Source organism: Rhipicephalus microplus, chromosome 7 (assembly GCF_043290135.1).
Source record: "Rhipicephalus microplus isolate Deutch F79 chromosome 7, USDA_Rmic, whole genome shotgun sequence".
NCBI lineage: Eukaryota > Metazoa > Arthropoda > Arachnida > Ixodida > Ixodidae > Rhipicephalus > Rhipicephalus microplus.
This window is the reverse complement of record NC_134706.1, coordinates 78,702,329-78,721,586: the sequence shown is the minus strand read 5'-3', so window position 1 is coordinate 78,721,586 and position 19,258 is coordinate 78,702,329. Positions and strand designations below refer to the sequence as shown.

The following is a 19,258-nucleotide window of genomic DNA, read 5'->3' as shown; positions in this document are numbered from 1 at the left end:
GTCTTGAACTTAACTTGTCATTGCCTTCCATGCAGTGCGTTTAGAAGCGTTTGTGCTTCATGCCTTGGCAATGACTAAGACGCCGCGTTCGAGACGCGTTTGTGCTGCATTGGAGGCTGTGGCAAGTCAAGATAAATTCAAGTGCATTGGTGATTACGTACGACTTACAAAAATACTCTTCGTCGTCTCAGCGCAGCTCCGGAGGTAGGCGACTTGCGTGGCCGGGCAACTCTAGCGATCGAAGGTACAGTCACACCCACGGCCGGCTTTTTTAATTGCGAAGGATTTCTTAGCGAACTTCGGCGACTTTCATCGTATCTATCTATCTATCTATCTATCTATCTATCTATCTATCTATCTATCTATCTATCTATCTATCTATCTATCTATCTATCTATCTATCTATCTATCTATCTATCTATCTATCTATCTATCCATCTATCCATCTATCCATCTATTCATCTATCTATCTATCTATCTATCTATCTATCTATCTATCTATCTATCTATCTATCTATCTATCTATCTATCTATCTATCTATCTATCTATCTATCTATCCACCTAGGACATTTAGCTCTCCTGGCCGTTTCGACCTTGCTGATAATGCTGCCCGATTCGCCCACGCGGACGCCCAGACAACCCCAATTCCATTGTCGAGAACCGACCCTGCAAGGGGCCTTCACTCGTTCGCTAACACCATGTCGGAAACTTGGCTGAGTGACCCCTGTGTCAGGAACCGCCGCCTACACAAATTGGACCCATCGAGAAAGCTTAAAGTTCTATCGGACCTCTCCCGCCAGAATGCAACTTTACTGTGCCGCCTGTGGTTAGGAGTAGCTTTTACAAAGGCGTACTCTTTTCGCATAGGAATGGCGGATAGCTCCCGATGTGAATCGTGCGGCACTGACGAAACAATAGAACATCTACTGTGTTCATGTGAACGTTTTGCGAGCGAACGCAACTTGCTACGCGAAACGTTAGAGACACTAGACAGTAGAGGAGGAGGTAAAACTTTGTTAAGGAGGTAAAACTTTATTACTAGACAGTAGACCTTTTTCCGAAGAGAAGATACTTGGCTCATGGCTCTACGCGTCGCTGGCCAGCAAAGCGACGCGGGCATTGCTAAGTTTTCTAAAGACGACCGGACTACGCGACCGCTTATAAGCGTGCAATGGACAAGGTCACATCTACACACACGTTGCCCTTCACTTCTCTCTCTCTTCTCCTTTAATCCCCTCACCCCTTCCCCCAGTGCAGGGTAGCAAACCGGACGTGCGTCTGGTTGACCTCCCTGCCTTTCATTTCCTCCCTTCCTCCTCCTCCTCCTCTTCGATAATGGTATCGACACCAGACTTGGTATCGCATAACATGACTGCATGAAGAACATATTTGACTACTGTGACTACTCATAACACGAAAATCATGACAGGTATGTCATGATTTACATTTCATGGTGCTGCAGCTCTTGCGCGATTTCGTTCACATGGCATGTTGCAAAACTGGTATGGTATGACATGATTGCATGGCGAACACAAGCGACAGACTCTAACATGAAAATCATGACATGCATGTAATGTAACAATATGACTACATGCCACGCTTTTGATGCACTCGCGGCCGTTTCGCTAGCGTCACATATACCAAATTTGGTATTACGGTATGTGAATGAATGACGAAGGTATGTTACTAATGCAAACATGATCAACATGAAATGCGTGTCATGTAACAACATGACTGCATGCCACGCTCATAATGAGCTGGTAGCCGTTTCGCTAGCTTCACTTATACCAAATTTGGTATTACGGGACGTATATGGATGACGAAGGTACGACACTGGTGCAAACGTGATAAACATGAGATGCGTGTCATGTAACAACATGACTACATGCAACGCTCATGATGCGCTCGCGGCCGTTTCGCTAGCGGCACATGTACCAAACTCGTTATTATGCGATGCCAATAGATGATGAAGCTATGCGACTGGTGCAAACATAATAATCATGAGATGCGTGTCATGTGGGAACATGACTACATGCCACAGTGAAGACGCCAATACATTTCGACGTGACGTGGTGCGCGTGTTCGCCGGCATTCATTTCGTCGCGTCACGCTGGCGTTGCCACGCCAGGCGCCGGTCCTGCCATATACTCGGAGGCGCGCGTCGCGCTGCGTTGCTTTGACGCATGTGCGTTTCAGCGCATCCGGCATCCGTCCGTCATGAAAAGAGGGAGACGCAGTGCTGTCTGGGTAACGCATCGGCACGAAACGCAGCATGTTGCATTTCGTGCCGGTTGCTGTCGGGCCACGCCGACGAACACTGGTCACGCCTGGCATCAGACTATAAATGCTTGCATTTTGCAAACGTAGCGTTGCTGTGCCGAGCGTGCGCGCGCGTCAACGCTAAATTGGAGAATATTGGCCCCTTCATGATGCGCTCGCGGCCGTTTTGCTAGCTCCACATATACTAAAGTTTGTGTTACATGACGTCAATCAATGACGAAATATATTACTGGTGCAAACATAATAATCCTGACACGTGTGTCATGTATGAGCATCACAACATATCAAACTCATAGCGTGCTCGCGGCCGCTTCGCCAGCTCCACTTATACTAAATTTTGTATCACGTGACGTGAGTAGATGACAAAGGTAAACAACAAATCCATACATGATAATCAAGACACGAAAGTCATGTACGGCATCATTTACCTCCACCTCGTAAGGTTGTCCTGATTTTAAAGCGATATATCAACATTTCTCATTCGTGCTTCGCATATCATCGATTTCCTTGTACGTAGGATCTGCGGATTTATTTTCTTTGGAGGCATAAGTGCTCCCAGCGCTGAAACCATGACACAGCGCACCAGCACCATGACAACCTCTTGTTCCTCACTTGAATCAAACTCCTTGACGCTTTTGGGAACGCTGTGCGAGAACGGACGAAAACAATAAATGCGGCGCGCTCGGTTTGCTCCGCTCACTCAGCTGGCGGCGATTGGCTGATCGGCGCCGGTCTCAATAGTTCTCGCTGATAGCGAGATCCGGACGTGACTCTTCAGCTTTGGACTTCCGGTCACTCGCACGCAGCCTCTGCCGGGGTTAACATCAGTCGCTTTTTGGTCGCAAGTCGTGAATGGTCGCGCGACCGCTGGTAGTTGCGGGTGTGCACCAGCCTTGACTTACATGTATAAATTTTCTATAGCCTTAAAAGAGCTTGCCTATATTAGCTCTATTTGTATTTTAGTATCTGTATTCGTTTCTATCTATCTATCTATCTATCTATCTATCTATCTATCTATCTATCTATCTATCTATCTATCTATCTATCTATCTATCTATCTATCTATCTATCTATCTATCTATCTATCTATCTATCTATCTATCTATCTATCTATCTATCTATCTATCTATCTGTCTGTCTGTCTGTCTGTCTGTCTGTCTGTCTGTCTGTCTGTCTGTCTGTCTGTCTGTCTGTCTGTCTGTCTGTCTGTCTGTCTGTCTCTGTCTCTGTCTGTCTGTCTCTGTCTGTCTCTGTCTGTCTCTGTCTGTCTGTCTGTCTGTCAAACCGCCTGCCCGCCTACGACATTGTGCTGTTCGTGCCGTATCACTAACTAGATTGGTATATGCGTGGATTGGTATAATCAATCAAGTTTTTATTGCATAACATGGCCATATGCATGACGAAAGTAAAATAAGTGACGGGTCATAATGTGCAAATCAGGAAACTCTGTCATGTGCAGCATAATTTACAAGACATGGTCAAGGGCACTCGTGGCCGTTTCAATTAATGGATATTTACCAAAATTGGTATGACGAGGCGCTTCCGTATGACGAGCATAAATGACAGGTGATTACATGAAAATCATGGCATGCCTGTAATGTATGACATGATGTACATGCTATACTCATGGTGCACTCACGGCCGCTTCCCTAGTTGGACGTGTACCAAATTTGGTATTGGTTGACGTGACTGTATGGCGAACATGAATGAGAGATGGTAAAATAGAATCTTGATGTGCGTATATAGTACAGCATGTATTAAAGGCCATGCTCGTGGTGTTCTTACGGCAGTTCTGCAAGCTTGCTATGCACAAGAATTGGTATTTCGCTGCGTTACTGTACGACAAAATAAGCAACCCATGGTAACACAAGAATTATGAAATGTATGTCGTCTAGGGCGTCGATTTTCATTCCACACTCATGGTGGGCTCCAGGCCAGTTCTTTTGCTACATTGATATACAGCAGTATTACTACAGTGCGGCGTAATTGATTGGGAGGATAAATGACAGATAGCAAAATGAAAATGATGACGTGCATATAGTGTACAAGATGTATTACATGACATGTTCATGGTGCATTCGCGGCCCTTTGGAAATCTTGATTTTCACGAAACTTGGCTATGCGTGAAATGGCTGTATAACAAACACAAATGACGAGTTGAAACACGCACATAACATACTTGTTTGTACTGCATCCCTTGCTCTTTGCAGACTGCTTCGCATTACATCTAACTCAACAGCGGATTTGATCTGCTGGTTTTCTTTGCTACATCTGGCTGTCTGGCCTTTTCTTCATATATCTTTAACTCTAGGTTTTGCAGGCTTGTCACTAGCTCCATAGTGGTAACGCCGGTTCATCTGGTTCACGGGACGGCTCTCAGCTCTCCCATAGTATAGTACCAACTACTCTAAATCGTTGACAACTTTTTTTCTAAACACACGCATACAAGCTTGAATAAGCGCTCTTTTTTGTCTTCGTCAATTATTTGAGTTGTTTGTTGGCGTTATAGAACATCCGCTGGAAGATGAAACAGCGTACACTGGATGGCGTGTGGAGGGAGGAGAAAGATGGGGAATGCCACCGAAGTGATGTAGTTAGTCGCACATGGAGAGCAGCGCAGCGTCCCATCGCGTGGTCTTCGTCCATTTGAGACACGCGAATGATACGACCCACGGCGTCCGCGAAAATGAAAACCGCCAGATTGGATTGCCTTCCTTCGTTGGCCACGGCAGTACGGCGCACCAACAGGCGTGAGCAGATATACGGTTGGACCGAATTCGAAGAAAGCAGATGTGGAAATTCCCGCGATCGGTGGCCTCGAGTACTCTCTCGCAATGACTCTGCTACGGCTGGCTTCGATCTCGTACGTCTTCCCTTCATTGAGACCGTCGCTGAAAGCCCTTAGCGTCCTTTGTGGTTACTGCAGGAGCGACTGGGCCACTCGGGCAGTCACCGCGAACTTTCTTCTCAAGAACGTGGTCACAAACGCTGCCTTGCACGATATGTCTCGATAGGCGTCAGTACACCTGGTAAAGTTTGTACACCTATATAACGGAGAGCTGGATCACCTCGTTTTTAGGCAATTGCACAGAAGTTCAATATTTGGCGTCAGGGCCTCAGTAGTGCGTTTGAGGGAAGGGGAGTCGTGCGTATTGACAGCCTGAAAAATCGCCCCGTATCTTAGTGTTACACTGCAAATGTCGTCGAAAGACGATAGTCTTGCGCCTGGAGAGAGTGAACAAAACGTTTATTTCATGTTCTGCGCAAGAAAATCAGTGTATGGTATTCTGGAGGCACTGTGTTGGAGTGCCTCGAGTGTGTAGCGGATGCGAACGGGCGCATCCAGTCACGTCACACGTGAGACACGAGCGCTATCTGGCAGTTATTTTGGAAAACGAAGTGCGCGGCGTGCGCGCCCATCTCGGAGGCGATAAGGTGTAGAACGCAAGGTGATATGTGCCACCACCGTGTTGTCTTAGCTATGCAATGGAAACACTTGCCTTTTCGTGCAAGCGTTGCATCGTCAGGGGTCCTTAGAAATATTTACGTATGCCTTTTCTAGCAAAAATACACATATACAGAATATTGACGTGTTGTTGTGGTGCTTAATATATGCGCAATAATTGTTTTTTATTTGACAATCACACAAGTATAAACGCTAAACCTTGAGCAATATTGGTGGGCGCTGCGGATGGAGTCAGCCGTTTGGGGTATTGTTTGGTGCCAGTTGAAATATTGTTAAGGGTGGACAAACGGACGGACAGACCAAAATTTTTGCGTCGAAGCTCGCCAAGAAAGACTATCGTCTTTAAAAAGATGATGATGATGATGATGGTCGCGCTCAGGAATACTTCGTTGACAAAGCCCATACACCAGTGTATCCCGCGAGGGTTCACTCCGCATTGAGACGACAGGTAGCGCGAGAGACGCTGGGATCTTTGGAGTGGCCCGGTTCACTTACGCGAGCACTTTGTAGAGCTGCGCTAGATCAGATACAAAAGAGCCAGATGTTAGCGTTCCTCCATGTAGCATTCCGATAGGTTGCGGTCGTATTTCTTGCTCTGCCCTTGCGACGAAACTGTGTTTTTGTTATAAGACAGAAGTTATTGGCGTGATGTTGTTGGTGGTATATTGCTGTTTGGTTGACAGCTTTCACCAGAAGACAATGTAGTCTTGGTAAACTATTTATGAATCTTGGGCGGACTGTGTGGTTTGTTGCATACATTAATGAGCTTAATGTAATGCATACATTAAAGTTGCATACATTAATGAGCTTTTCGCGAAATTTCGCGACTCCCTGCTCGGCCTAAACATTTGATTTTGCGTACGGCAATCTCCTTATGAAGCAGTTTTTCCTGCTTCTTTGCCGCTTGCACCATGCATAAGCATGTTTCTTCAACGATGCCCTTATTATTATTATGCAAATTCAGTGAAACGCGGTTTCGAATTAATTAGATGCTGTAGCGAGGTGTCCCTTGCAAGGAGAATAGTACAAGAACTGCCCGCAGGAAATATCGTCTCATTGTACTATAAGTCAGTTAAGAGTGGGCAGGACAGCAGCCGGCCGTAATTACGCAGAAGATGAGAGCTGGTATAATTACCAGCTACGTTCCTACAGCTACGTTCCTAGGCCTCGTCTTCTCACCCCTCACAATTATAGCGGCCAGTGTGCGTTAATCGGCGCTTGCCGTATAAAACGCTATTCTTATCTTTTTACCTTCATCTTCCATATCATAAAATGATGAAGTTATCTATTTATATGGAGGAACTCAATGTTGGCCGTTCATTAAAGGTATTTAACACTGCGAAGTTCAAATCGCCATTATTTATGCTCTTTCGTTGCGAAAGCTGTACATTAGTTAATACATTTGATCACTTTTAATGTTTTCCTTTGGTGTTGTGTATTTATGTGAATATTTCTTTGTTTATAACTGCATCATTATTTTCCCTCTATTCAAGCGCCCTCTTATCCTGCTTCTTTATGGCTAAATCTTAGTTACTGTTGTTACATGAGTGCAGTACATTTTTATGGGCCTTATTAAGTTAATGTATTGGTGCCCTGACAGATAATCAAGGACAATTTAAGTGGACTCTCAAGAAGCCCATTACAGTCTGCTTCCGCGCAAATAGTCATCTTGAGCGTAATTTCGAAAACTACTTTTTCATTCCTGTTTGTTCACATTGTTTAGCCAGCTTCTCTAATCACACGTCATGAATCGTGATTAGCTGAAGTGTTCTCTTTCAAAAAAAGTTGCACATAAGACGTTTTCCAAAAGATGGGCGGTGGGGGGTTCTGCTACATGCACCGTGCAGAAATAAAAGAAATGATTCGTGAATTGTCAAGTAAAGAAATTATCATTCAATTCTATTCACATGTCCTTTGTGATAATGAAGCTGCAGGCTTAAAGTAGCCAAATCGCTTTACTGTGTTCTTATCCTAAGCAGATTTCACGTCTCAGAAACTGTGGTGTAGGTGCTATACCACTAGGGCACTTCACTTCAATCTGATAATTGATTGATTGATTGATCGATTGATATGTGGTGTTTAACGTCCCACAACCACCATATGATTACGAGAGATGCTGTAGTGGATGGCTCCGGAAATTTCGACCACCTGTGGTTCTTTAACGTGCACCCAAATCTGAGCCTACGGGCCTACGAAAATGCAGCCGCCGCAGCCGTGATTCGATCCCGCGACCTGCGGGTCGGCAGCCGAGTACCTTAGCCAGTTGACCGCCGCGATGGGGCATTGACTACGGTCTGCAGTTTCGAAAACCCCAATTACCCTCTACTAATCCCGTGAAGTAGAGCGCGCCGAAGTCACTCGCCCTGATTCAGTGGCTGCGTACCAGTGACCCCACAAAAGCAAGGTCGTCACGCCACCCTCAACGTTGAGCAGCGCTTCGACGCGTGTCTCACGCAATGGTAGTTTATTATTAACGCGGTCCTTTGCTTTGGAAGATAAAGTCTCCGTGCTGTAATAATATGAGCGTTTGAAAACTAAGGACGAGCTCCAGGATATAACAGGTTACGTTTTTTAAAAAGAACATAATACTAGAACAGAACACATGTCTCGGGGAAAGTTTGTCGAATAAATTATATTCAGTCTCCATTCCTTTGTCCATGAATTTACAGGCTTATCATATTCACGGGATTCTTCACGAGGATATGTCGTTGAGCCTAAATTGTTAAACTGTCAATAATTGCATCGACAGCCGTACGAGTACTGAGAAGAGAGGAGTGATTCACACTTATCAAACATTCCGAGATAATTGGGAAGCCAATTGCACTTATTAAATTTTCTTCAATAGCACAAGTGTGAATGCTTCTAAGTCTCGTAATACTTACATGCGAAGCACGTAGTGTTCTTTCACGATAAGTACGCCAGCGCGCCGCGCCCGTCACGACGTTAACGTCGTGCGCTGTTTTGTGCGCTGTGTAATTTTCTATACGCTGAAACGGAAATAGCAGCGGGCATGCTGTTTGCGTGGATGCTCGTTTATTGTCAGAATATTCTGAACCACGGTTCTGTCACGCAATCGGACCACACTTTTGGGCCGCGTTGGGCCCACAAGTGTGGTCGATGTAGTCGCTAATATATAGGAAAAGCTGACGATTAATTTGGCAGCTTGATTCAGCCATCTGATTTCATAGCCTAATAAACATTGACTGGGTTTAACGCTCTAAAGCCACGATATGGTTATGAGAGACACCGTAGTGGAGGGCTCCGGAGATTCGGGCAGCCTGGGTTTCCTTAACTTGCGCATAAATCTTAGTGCACGGGTTTCGAGAATGTTCGTATCGATCGAAAATGCTGCTTTCATAGCTTAGCGGTAAAGTGGAACGCGAGTGACCATTGGTTTGAGGTCACGTTGTATAGGCTCAGCGGGAAAGGTATGCGCGCGTACGCTCTTCGTAGGTGATGTCTTGTCCATGAGTGTCACGGGGTCGCACTGCGTACTGTCCGGTACAACAGCAGCCCGAGCAGCTGTGAGGCTGATACATTCCGCGTGTTGTCGCTTTATCGTTTTTGGTATTGCCACTTTCAGTGTTTACCTTCCTATAGTGGCTACGCTCTCGCTTTTTCCCGCTGTAACTCGCTAAGCGACCGTGACCGTGCGTGACTTGGTCTGCACATCATTCGAGATGTCACGAGAAAAGGTGTAACTCGTGTGTTTGGGAGCCTCTATTTGTGGATATCGGCGTTGTCGAAGCCGGTGCGTAATAACAGGGTACGTACTGAGCTTGTGGATTACGCGTGAAACCGTTGGTGGTGGTGCTCTATGCGAAGTCTCAGAACACGAAGAAAGCAAGCCACCATACGTAGTCGGGTAGCGCTCCTGTGAGATCGTTCGTTTAATTTTGTACTTTATTCCATACATTGCAGTGAACACTGTGGAGGCTATAGCGACCTTTTAGGCAGTAGATGTCTTTCCACAAGAAAATTGCTAAGTCTTTTTTCGCACTCACAGAGCCGTTGAAGTGACTGATGTTGTGGCTCAAGTCAGATATCACCTGGAACGTTAGCGCTGAGTGAGGCTGCGCTGGCACATTCAGTGGTTCTTTGAGGGTTAATAGTTGACGGTCCTTTTCTTGAATAACTTTGAGTAAGTCGGGAGCCGTTATGACATCTCCATTGCCAAAGTCCATACCTCCTTTACCGCAAGTCGGGTTGTTTTATGCGCCAACTCTTCAAAAAGATCGAGTTCTAGTGGGTCAGAGATAAACAGCTCTCTATATGGCTGTGAATGTGCGGTTACTAGCGATTTTTGCGCCCGCTTCTTAATTGTTTTTTAGGAGCGAAGCTCCTTATGGCGTTGCTTGTATGTCCCGTCGTCGTAGTGCGTACCCTGTGGCACATACCAGCATACCAGTGGCACATACCCACCTTCGGGCGCAAATCCGCATGGCCACATGTTAGGGAAAACGTAGCACGGCCTCGTTATCACGCTCTCGGTGTCAACAAAGCGCTGACAGCAGAAATGTGATACATACTCTTGTTAAGTCCTTCAACTGTCCGCTGCACGGCGGTATTTGTATATGATGAATATATGATAAATATAAGCGAGATGGTGATACTTGAAATGTTCACTAGATGGACGAACGGACGCACGGATGGACAGCCAGACACGCAGACGGACAGACGGACAGACAGACAGATGCATGGACGGATGGATGGACGAACGGACAAACGGGTGCACGAACCCATACTTTGAGTTCTCGACAGCGATCTTGTTGCTCAACACTCGTATCAAGTTATACTGACAATGTTGTTTTGGGACTGCTTTCGTGTATCCTAATCACTATTCTCATCAATTGTGCGATTTCACCGGCCCTTAAATTGAGAATATGCTTGTATACTCTTCAATCTCTGACGAAGGCTGTGCCACGGCTGAAACGTTAGGCATAAAAGTATTACTCCCCTGGACGTGTACTCGCATGTGTTTGTATATATATATATATATATATATATACATTTTCTCGCATACAAGAAAAAGCAGAGTCGCGTGAATCGACTGTCAAAGCCCATAGGCTTTAGTTGTCCGGATCACCACTCGCGATAGCCAATGCGTCGCTTTCAGAGATTGCCTTCACCGCCTTGACTCGAGGCTTTGTTCGCCCCCGTTGGGAACTGCTTGTGTACAGACAAGGCATGCGGTTCTGAGCACAACGGGGTGCCTAAAAAACGAAGCTCGTTACTTCCTGACAGACGAGCCACCGCTGGGACCAATGTTGCGTGCCTTGCCATGCGGCACGCTCACTTCTATATATATAACAAAAGGAGGGGGGAGATAATACCGAAAACAATAAAGTGCCTTGGCGGGGCGGGACCCACTCGTCCTCAACAGTTTCCACACGTCGGCAACATTGGTTGAGAGCGAAAGAACGATGCTACAGGTGCCTGACACGCTGAGGTCTGAGTTGTTTCGGGTCGATGCGGGCCGTTACGAAAGTTGACGGCGACACCCCACACGTCAGCAGAGTGACGGGAGCATATTTTATTCAGTGGGAACCGTAACGTTGTTCCGCGGTCTGAAAATAAAGTGTCGATCGATTACCTTGAGAAGAAAGGTGCAAGTGTGTCGTGATGCCAAACGGTTAAGCGTACGAAGTCAAGTGATTGAAAAGGGAATTTAGGCGAGTCAACGGTCACTCAGATGAATCAAGTTTTAATCATATGATAAGGGTGAATCGAGGGCTAATTAAGGGACGAGTTTGAATCAAGATTGAAAGACTTCAGTCAGAATCAACGTACATTAACATGAATCAGAAGGAAATCGAGTGAATTGAGTGTTTTAGATGTGATCTCCTTACCAATAGCTATGGAAACGCGGTGTCATTTGATTCAGTGTCTCTGTTATATAGCGACTATGTGCAGTACGGTTCACTGTTAAACGGAACACTGGAATTAACACCATCAATATTGCTAGCCCTACAACAGCAAGTGGATAAGAAAACAATCTTCATCAATATTGATTGATTGATATGTGGGGTTTAACATCCCCAAACCACCATACGATTATAAGAGACGCCGTAGTGGAGGGCTCCGGAAAATTCGACCACCTGGGGTTCTTTACCGTGCACCCAAATCTGAGCACACGGGCCTACAATATTTACGCCACCAACAGAAATGTAGCCGCCACCGCCGGGATTCGATCCCGCGACATGCGGGTCAGCAGCCGAGTACCTTAGCCACTAGACCACCGCGGGGGGGGGGGGGGGGGCTTCATCAATATTGCTAGCCCTCCAACAGCAAGTGAATAAGAAAACAATCTTAATCAATATTGCTAGCTCTTTAACAAGATGATAAGAAAACAATCATCATGCACGTGACTAATCTATCAAGAGAAGTCAGGGCTTTGAAGCACCACCCATCTTTTGCAAATCAAGACCTATATGTTCTGTGAGGATGAGAAATTCAAAGATGCAGTGTACACAGGTGTTCCTTTTAACAGAGAATGCGTCTGTACGTTAATTTGTCGTCGGCTTAACATCCGTGCTTTTTCGCAGCGCATCTCTCTCTTTATGTCCGTGTTGCACAAAGCTTTCTCTCGCTTCAACTAACCACTCATTGTCATTAGCCTTCATTATACTTTTGTCTTGGGGTAATGAAGGAGCTAGCTTAGACTGGTGGCAATGATTTTAGTAGATAACGTAGAGAGCTGTATACAGAACAGCCATGTGATCAAACTTTATGAGACCACAGAAACTTGTAATTAATCCGAAATCCGCATCGCGATTCTCCTTGCAATCGCATCGTGATCTTGGCAATTATACCTGAAATAATTGGTAATTAATTTCTATTATACTGTATGCTTTATTGACAATCCCTGAAAACAGAATACCGCTGGAGCCGTAGCTTCGTAGTTTTGACGAGGACTTGCGTTTGTGAGGGCCTTCCTGTGAGAAGCGGTTCCTGTTGACATTTCCTGTTGAACAATATTTTCCTAAATTGTGCGTTTAGTGTGTATCGGCGATTTATTATTGCGATAGCAATTATGTGCACACTCTCGGCTGGATTTTGCCGTCGGTGGCGACGTCACTCACCGTATATGTATACGTATCTATCTATATGAAAATGCGGGAAAAAAACCCAAATAAAAAAAAACACTCCAGTGCGTGAAATCGAGCATGGAACCTTTCAGCCATGAAATCGAGGCGTTAACCACTGAGCCACCACGGAGCACGTTTACTGTTCACATCGCAAACCATCTTTGCGATGTGTTCTTATCGTATGTTCTCACGAATCGTTTCATCTGGAAGTATATATTTCACAGCTTTCCGATGAAAGTTTCAGGAGTAAGCACTGGTCTCAGCCATTCCTGTCTGTCTACGTATTGCGCTTGTATTTGAAACCATCCTGTTATTGTAACATTGGGGAAGTCTTGCGAAGCCCGAAATGATACAGCACTGGCTGCGCATCTCGTTCGCAACCACAAGAAACATAAATTCACTCGCCCAACCAATGCAAGTGCTGGCTAAGCACACATGACCGTTGCCTTGTGGACAGCAGACGGTCTAGTGGCATCTCCGCTTTGTCAATTCAGTCGTCTTTCCCTAAAAGACGTCACGCACACAACGTTGCCAATAATCGTAGAAAGTCAAGAGGGAGGGTAGGGGCAAATAACAAAATTATCTTGCAAAAAATTTGTTCATCCCTCTTGCCAGAAATCTAGCATAAATCCCGGAAACATACAAAGGAACGTCTCCAGCGTTGGTAAATGAGACCCATTCATGTCAAAGATTTGCTGTGATTGACCTTTAACATTCTCTAAAGTGACTACGTCGAAGCCCTAGCTTGTACATATGAGCCTTGGCTCTGTCTCAAAAAATTGTAAAGTCTCAATGATGTCACCAAAACGAATGCGTGTCCCGCGCCAATAAGTGTATTTTTTTTTTCATTTTACTAACGCAGAATGGTCCGTAGCACACGTCAAGTGACTATGACGCGACACAGAGGAGCGGCGTCTTTTCCAGCGGCGTTACCGAGGCCATTGCGACCGGCTCGTCTCTAAAAACAACTCATCTAGAGGTAAGTGAGATGTGATTTAACATTTATTCTACAAACGCATGAACGCGTTTGCGTCGTGTGCGTTTCCAGTTGACTTCTTTTACTTAAGCATGATGATATTTGCACTTGTTTAGCGCGGACGTTTCGTGACTGTGGGTTAACTTTTTGCCCGATGCTTTCAATTGAAGTGTTTGCCGAAGCACCGAAAAATCACCACGGTGGAAAGTTTCGCGTGTTAATTTAAACCCACCATTAACATTTGAATGGACCGGTTGAGTGAGAAATAATCTTGAAGAGGGGGCAAATGTGTCTTCGTTGTCTTACGATACTAGCGCTAAGGTTTCAAACAATTCAAACCATGTGAAAATGATCTTGAAGCTGGTGAAAATTTCGGTATGTTAGTTCATGTCACTGCTTATTAAGTTTCTAGTTCTTATTGTCATTGATTCCCTTGCTCAAAAGAACATAATTGCAAAGACTGATAATTACAACAGTACCTTTGCGTTATATAGCTAGATTCGACCCATGGGAGCTGCTATGGGAGTCGACCCATGGGAGCTGCTATGGGAGTCGACCCATGGGAGCTGCAACACAGTCATTGTCACATGCTCAGTTCCGTTTAGTTTGTCCAAACAGAAAGGACGAACTTGAGAGCACAGACCAGGTTAAGTGCCTTACTAGACAAGCTACACAATATCTTGGTGCCGTTGTCCTCAGGACACACTTTGGGAGGCTGCTTTACTCTAACTCATAGCCATCATGTGAATCGACTGTGAAACGTTCACCGAATATTTAAAAGACGGTAGTTGAAGGACTCGCCATCGCATTCAGAAAGGGTCGCTCTCATTGATTCCCAACATGCGACCACAAAATGTTTGGCAGCGAATCGAATGCTGTGCGCTCCATGAGTTTCTGGGTGGTTTTGACCAACCCACCATCTGAGTTTTATACGTAAATAAAGCGGCCAACTTACGTAACCAGGGAAGGCCTAGGATCACTCAGGCGATTCAAGTAATCGACCACCCCATGCAGCGCACTGCTTCTCTGTAGGCTGTGTGGTCACGTGGCACTTCGCCTGAATGACTTGACGCCATGCAGTGAAGGTAGCAGTGACCAATGTCAGTTAGCTGGTACGTGAACCTCGAGCATGTCTTGAGTTTAAGAAAATAGAAGTGAGTTTAGTGGGCTAGGTTAGAATATCTACGTTTTTACACTTCCCGCGGTGAGATTAGTGTTTATTACAAGGGGATGACTACTTCCTTTTGCTTATAGGTCCTGATTCACGCGTACCTGCAAAGGTGCATTCACTGCCTTCGAGAGGATTGTGAGGCGGAGTGTGACGGTGAGATTTAAAAGATGAGTAGCGCCTTGAGGACAACTGTTGTTCACAATAACCTGTTCATTGTGATGTCTATCTTGCTTCATGTCGAGCATTCCTCTTCAGTACATAATAATCGATTGTCGTTTTATCGATAGAGTTTCTCCTAAGCACACCAGAGCAATCTTTGGCACTAGTGCCTATGGGAGCTGCAATGCATGGCGCTTCAGCGAACATGAGAATGGTGGATAGTACACAATATTGTCAAATCATCGCATTTCCGGCTTTGTTTGGCTTCGCGGGGCTTGCAGCTGATTTGTCACCAGACGACAATCAGCAAATGTCCAGCAGTTGCACTTCGCAAACCTAGACATTTAGGATCACCAATTCCAATCGGGTCACGAAGTTCGCAACGGTCCCTTCTTTTTAATCGAAACAAAATGAAAATACAACAAAAAATCCAAAGTACGTGTGAAGCCCACAAGTGTGAAGACTAGGCAAATGTGTGTACTATCCATCATTCCCATAGTCAGTGTACGATCGCAGCGCCCGAGTCCCCTCTAGTTAATGTTAGAAAATTCTGGTTCTAGCATACAATAGCCACGGACCGTAATTGTAGCAAAGGCAGGGAAAAGGGAACTGACGTTCAGGTGCAGCGATGTGAGAGTGAGGAGAAGGAAAAAGGGGGAGAGGGTGAAGCATAGCGTAACGGCGGTTAGTATGCCATATCCTGGGGTCGGTAAATGGAGGTGAGTGTGAGGGCGACAGCCACCTGGCTGGTGCGTTCCACCAACGCGCTGTAACGCGTCGTGATGATATCTGTCGGTGAATGTGGCCTGACTCCGGAGGCAGCATTATCTAAGGAAGGAGCTCACTGAATCATTTCGTTTGGTGGTCTTCATTGCGCATTCTACTAGTACTCTTTAAGTGGCTACTTTCTGTTTGTTACACTTAAATGATGAATAATATCGGCTAGTGCTCACTAAAATACTGACCTAAATAGCGGCTAAATAGAATGTTTGCGAATACAACAGGCTATCATAACACCAGAATATTCTTCTTCTAGTCATAAATCACTATGTTGCGAACCAGTACCTACCATGTGCCCTGCTTTTCACTCAAGTTCTAGGAGCGCGTCCGCATGAGCGTCCAAGGCTATATTCACAACATTACCCCACACGATCAATCGTTGCCCTGTCTATGCACAATAGGGGGCATCTCCTATCGCCAGTTACCCTATACTGTACTTTTTCGTTGTCCAGGCTATTACTCCACGCTCCTACACATGCAGGAACTCGGAAAAAAAATGCTTTCCGGTCTAGAGAAGGCGTGGGGAAGACAAGATCTCCCACGCCTTCATAATGCTGCGTGTTGTATGTTTATCAGTGGGGAGGCAGGGGCTCTGGAAGCATACCTTCTGAGTAACGACGGCGTTTTGAGGCAGGAGAGTGTATATATATATATATATATATATATATATATATACATATATGACGTATGAAGGCATGGTAGAAGCCGATGAAGAGGAAGTGCTTTCGAATAAAGATGGCGTATGAGCCAGGCCACGTCGCCCATTCATCATAGCGTCACACCAGTCGACAGGATGAAGACCTGGCGGCCACTTCATCAACCAGCCACCATCTCCGAACGTCTCAGCAAGACGCAGTGACCGAACGTGGGCCACGAAAGTACATCCCAACACTACACAAAGACCAGCATTATGACAGCACCATCAGACGACCTTCCCATCCCCAAGTACACCGGAGCAGTGGACGATGGACCTGTACAGGACTGGTTCGACCTGTTCGAGCACCACGCAACCGCTGCATCATGGTCGGAACGGGAAATGATCACCAACTTCACTGACTACATCTCCGGAGAGGCATTCAAGTTTTACCTGACACACATATTCGAAAACGACGAATCATGGCAAAAGATCAGGGAAGAGATGATTGCCCGTTTTAACGACTACGACAAGGACTTCCTCGTTACCGACCATCTGCATACAACCCCACTCGGCCGTCACAGTCCACGCTTATTTCTCAAGAAACGTGGCGTTCCACCAGGTTTCTTTTCATGAAAGTCGGCATTTTCAAAGTCGTTGCACCAACATACGACACGAGACATCGCTCACCCTACTGATGCCTTTCATGCTTCGTCTCGCATACATGGTCCACCACCTGGTTTTCTATGACGCAGCTCTTCAAGGGCTCCTAACGGTCACTATTCGTGTCATAAGGACGCCTTGTTCATGGTAGACCAGCTGACACATGGGGAAAATACCAAACAACGCCAGGATGGCTCAAAGAAGGAAAATCAGTCTTCACGCATTGGAGCAGCTTACTCCCCATCTCGCAGACTTGGCCCGCCTCCTGGTTTTCTATCGCTTGGCTCTTTCGTGACTCACAATGTCAATCTCACATCTAGCACGCTCACAATGGTCGGGATAGAGCTGCGGAGCTCGGACGATGCTAGGCCAAACCCTGGACTGACCACCCAGATTCATGCGCCAGAACAGCTCGCATCGTTAGTTGCACAGAAAGAGGGCCATTCACAACTCAAACTTTACCGAACTACCCCTGTTGCAATGTTGCCTTCCAGTGCGCAGCCACGAGAAACTCCAAACACGGAAGGCTCAGACGCATCAAATGTCTCATGCTACCAGGCGCAAGAACCACTCATAGTGAGCCGCGAAGAAGAAGCCCCTGATGAACTATCTGTCAACTCTGAATGTTTTTTGTCGCAAGAGTTCATTTCCACGGCACTGCAGACTTGCCAAAATTTGCATTTTCAACCTGGTGATGCGACGTCCCACGTGGTACCCTCATGCAGTGGTCACCAATCCAAGAATCGAACCAATTCAGAAGCAAATCATACATCAAACCTCGTACACAGTTGCCTTTCAGAAGCGTCCGTAATCAACCACGTCACAGAAGCCTCCGAAGAGCAAGCTAGCAATGATGGCGCGCCACCAATCATGCCCGATAAGCAAGAAACCTGTTCACCATGCATCAGCTGTCTACAGGATGCGTCAAACCTCAAAGTAAATGAATGTCCCATTCCGGAAGGCTTGCCACTACAGCCATCTTCTGAGCAGCATCAGCAAAGCAAGCATAGCCAAGCGCGCAACCTCATGCGACAACAAAATAGACTGCAACGAAGGCATCGACGAACGCGAAATTCAACGGAAGCACACTCACCAATTGAAGAACGGCAGAAAATAAGATCTCTAACCCAAAAAGTATTCCAAGACGTCAAAATTTCTCGCACAGAGGAAAGTCGCCAGAGACGCTCCCTGCGTCTGCAGTCACACAGACCGCAACACCACGGAAAACGCCAAGAAAGATGCGGAAGCATTTCTTGCATACCACCAGCCCGCAGGCATCACGCCGTCACAATTCGTCAAGAAGCACGCATTTTAGAAGCAAAGCGTCTGTCGCAGCCACAACTCGGAATGCAACGCATGAGACATCCGACCTTCCAACGCTACAAGGACTCCCAACCTTGTTCGTTCCTCAATACTAACCAGGTTGTGCCATCATCATTTTTAACGCTGAAGGCATGGTTATGCTGACCAGAACGCAACAGCCAACCTCGCCCACCTGAGGTCTCCTAGATATCACCGGACTGCCTTTCCTGTGAACATTTTGTGCAAGTGCATGGAACCGCCGTGTGGCATGGAACTACTGCATTTTCTGGCATTATTTTTTATTATAAGACTCCATTTGTTCATGCTTTCTAGATTGTAGCTTGCGCATTCTTTCGGGGGGGAGGGAGAATCATGTGACGTATGAAGGCATGGTAGAAGCCGATGAAGAGGAAGTGCTTTCGAATAAAGATGGCGTATGAGCCAGGCCACGTCGCCCATTCATCATAGCGTCACACACACACACACACACACACACACACACACACACACACGCACACGCACACGCACACGCACACACACACACACACACACACACACACACACACACACACACACACACACACACACACACACACATATATATATATATATATATATATATATATATATATATATATATATATATATATTATGTGTTGAGCTAAGCAGCAGGCATGGTATGGAAAATCTGCGGGTTGTGGGCTCATTTGGTACCACAAATCCATGAAAATCTTGCGA

General features: G+C 45.9%; 1 protein-coding gene across 6 annotated transcripts in view; it reads left to right on the top strand.

Moving 5' to 3' along the window:
- Window positions 1-19,258, top strand: part of LOC119183341 (uncharacterized) — a 210,205-nt gene that overhangs the window by 170,625 nt on the left and 20,322 nt on the right. For 5 of the 6 annotated variants that reach the window (XM_075869312.1, XM_075869311.1, XM_075869313.1 and 2 more), the window contains one exon: window positions 13,698-13,814. The gene's annotated coding sequence lies outside the window, so the exon portion shown is untranslated. Of the gene's footprint in view, window positions 1-13,697; window positions 13,815-15,065; window positions 15,252-19,258 lie in introns of those variants that run through there. The other variant, XR_012884941.1, reaches the window with a different exon arrangement.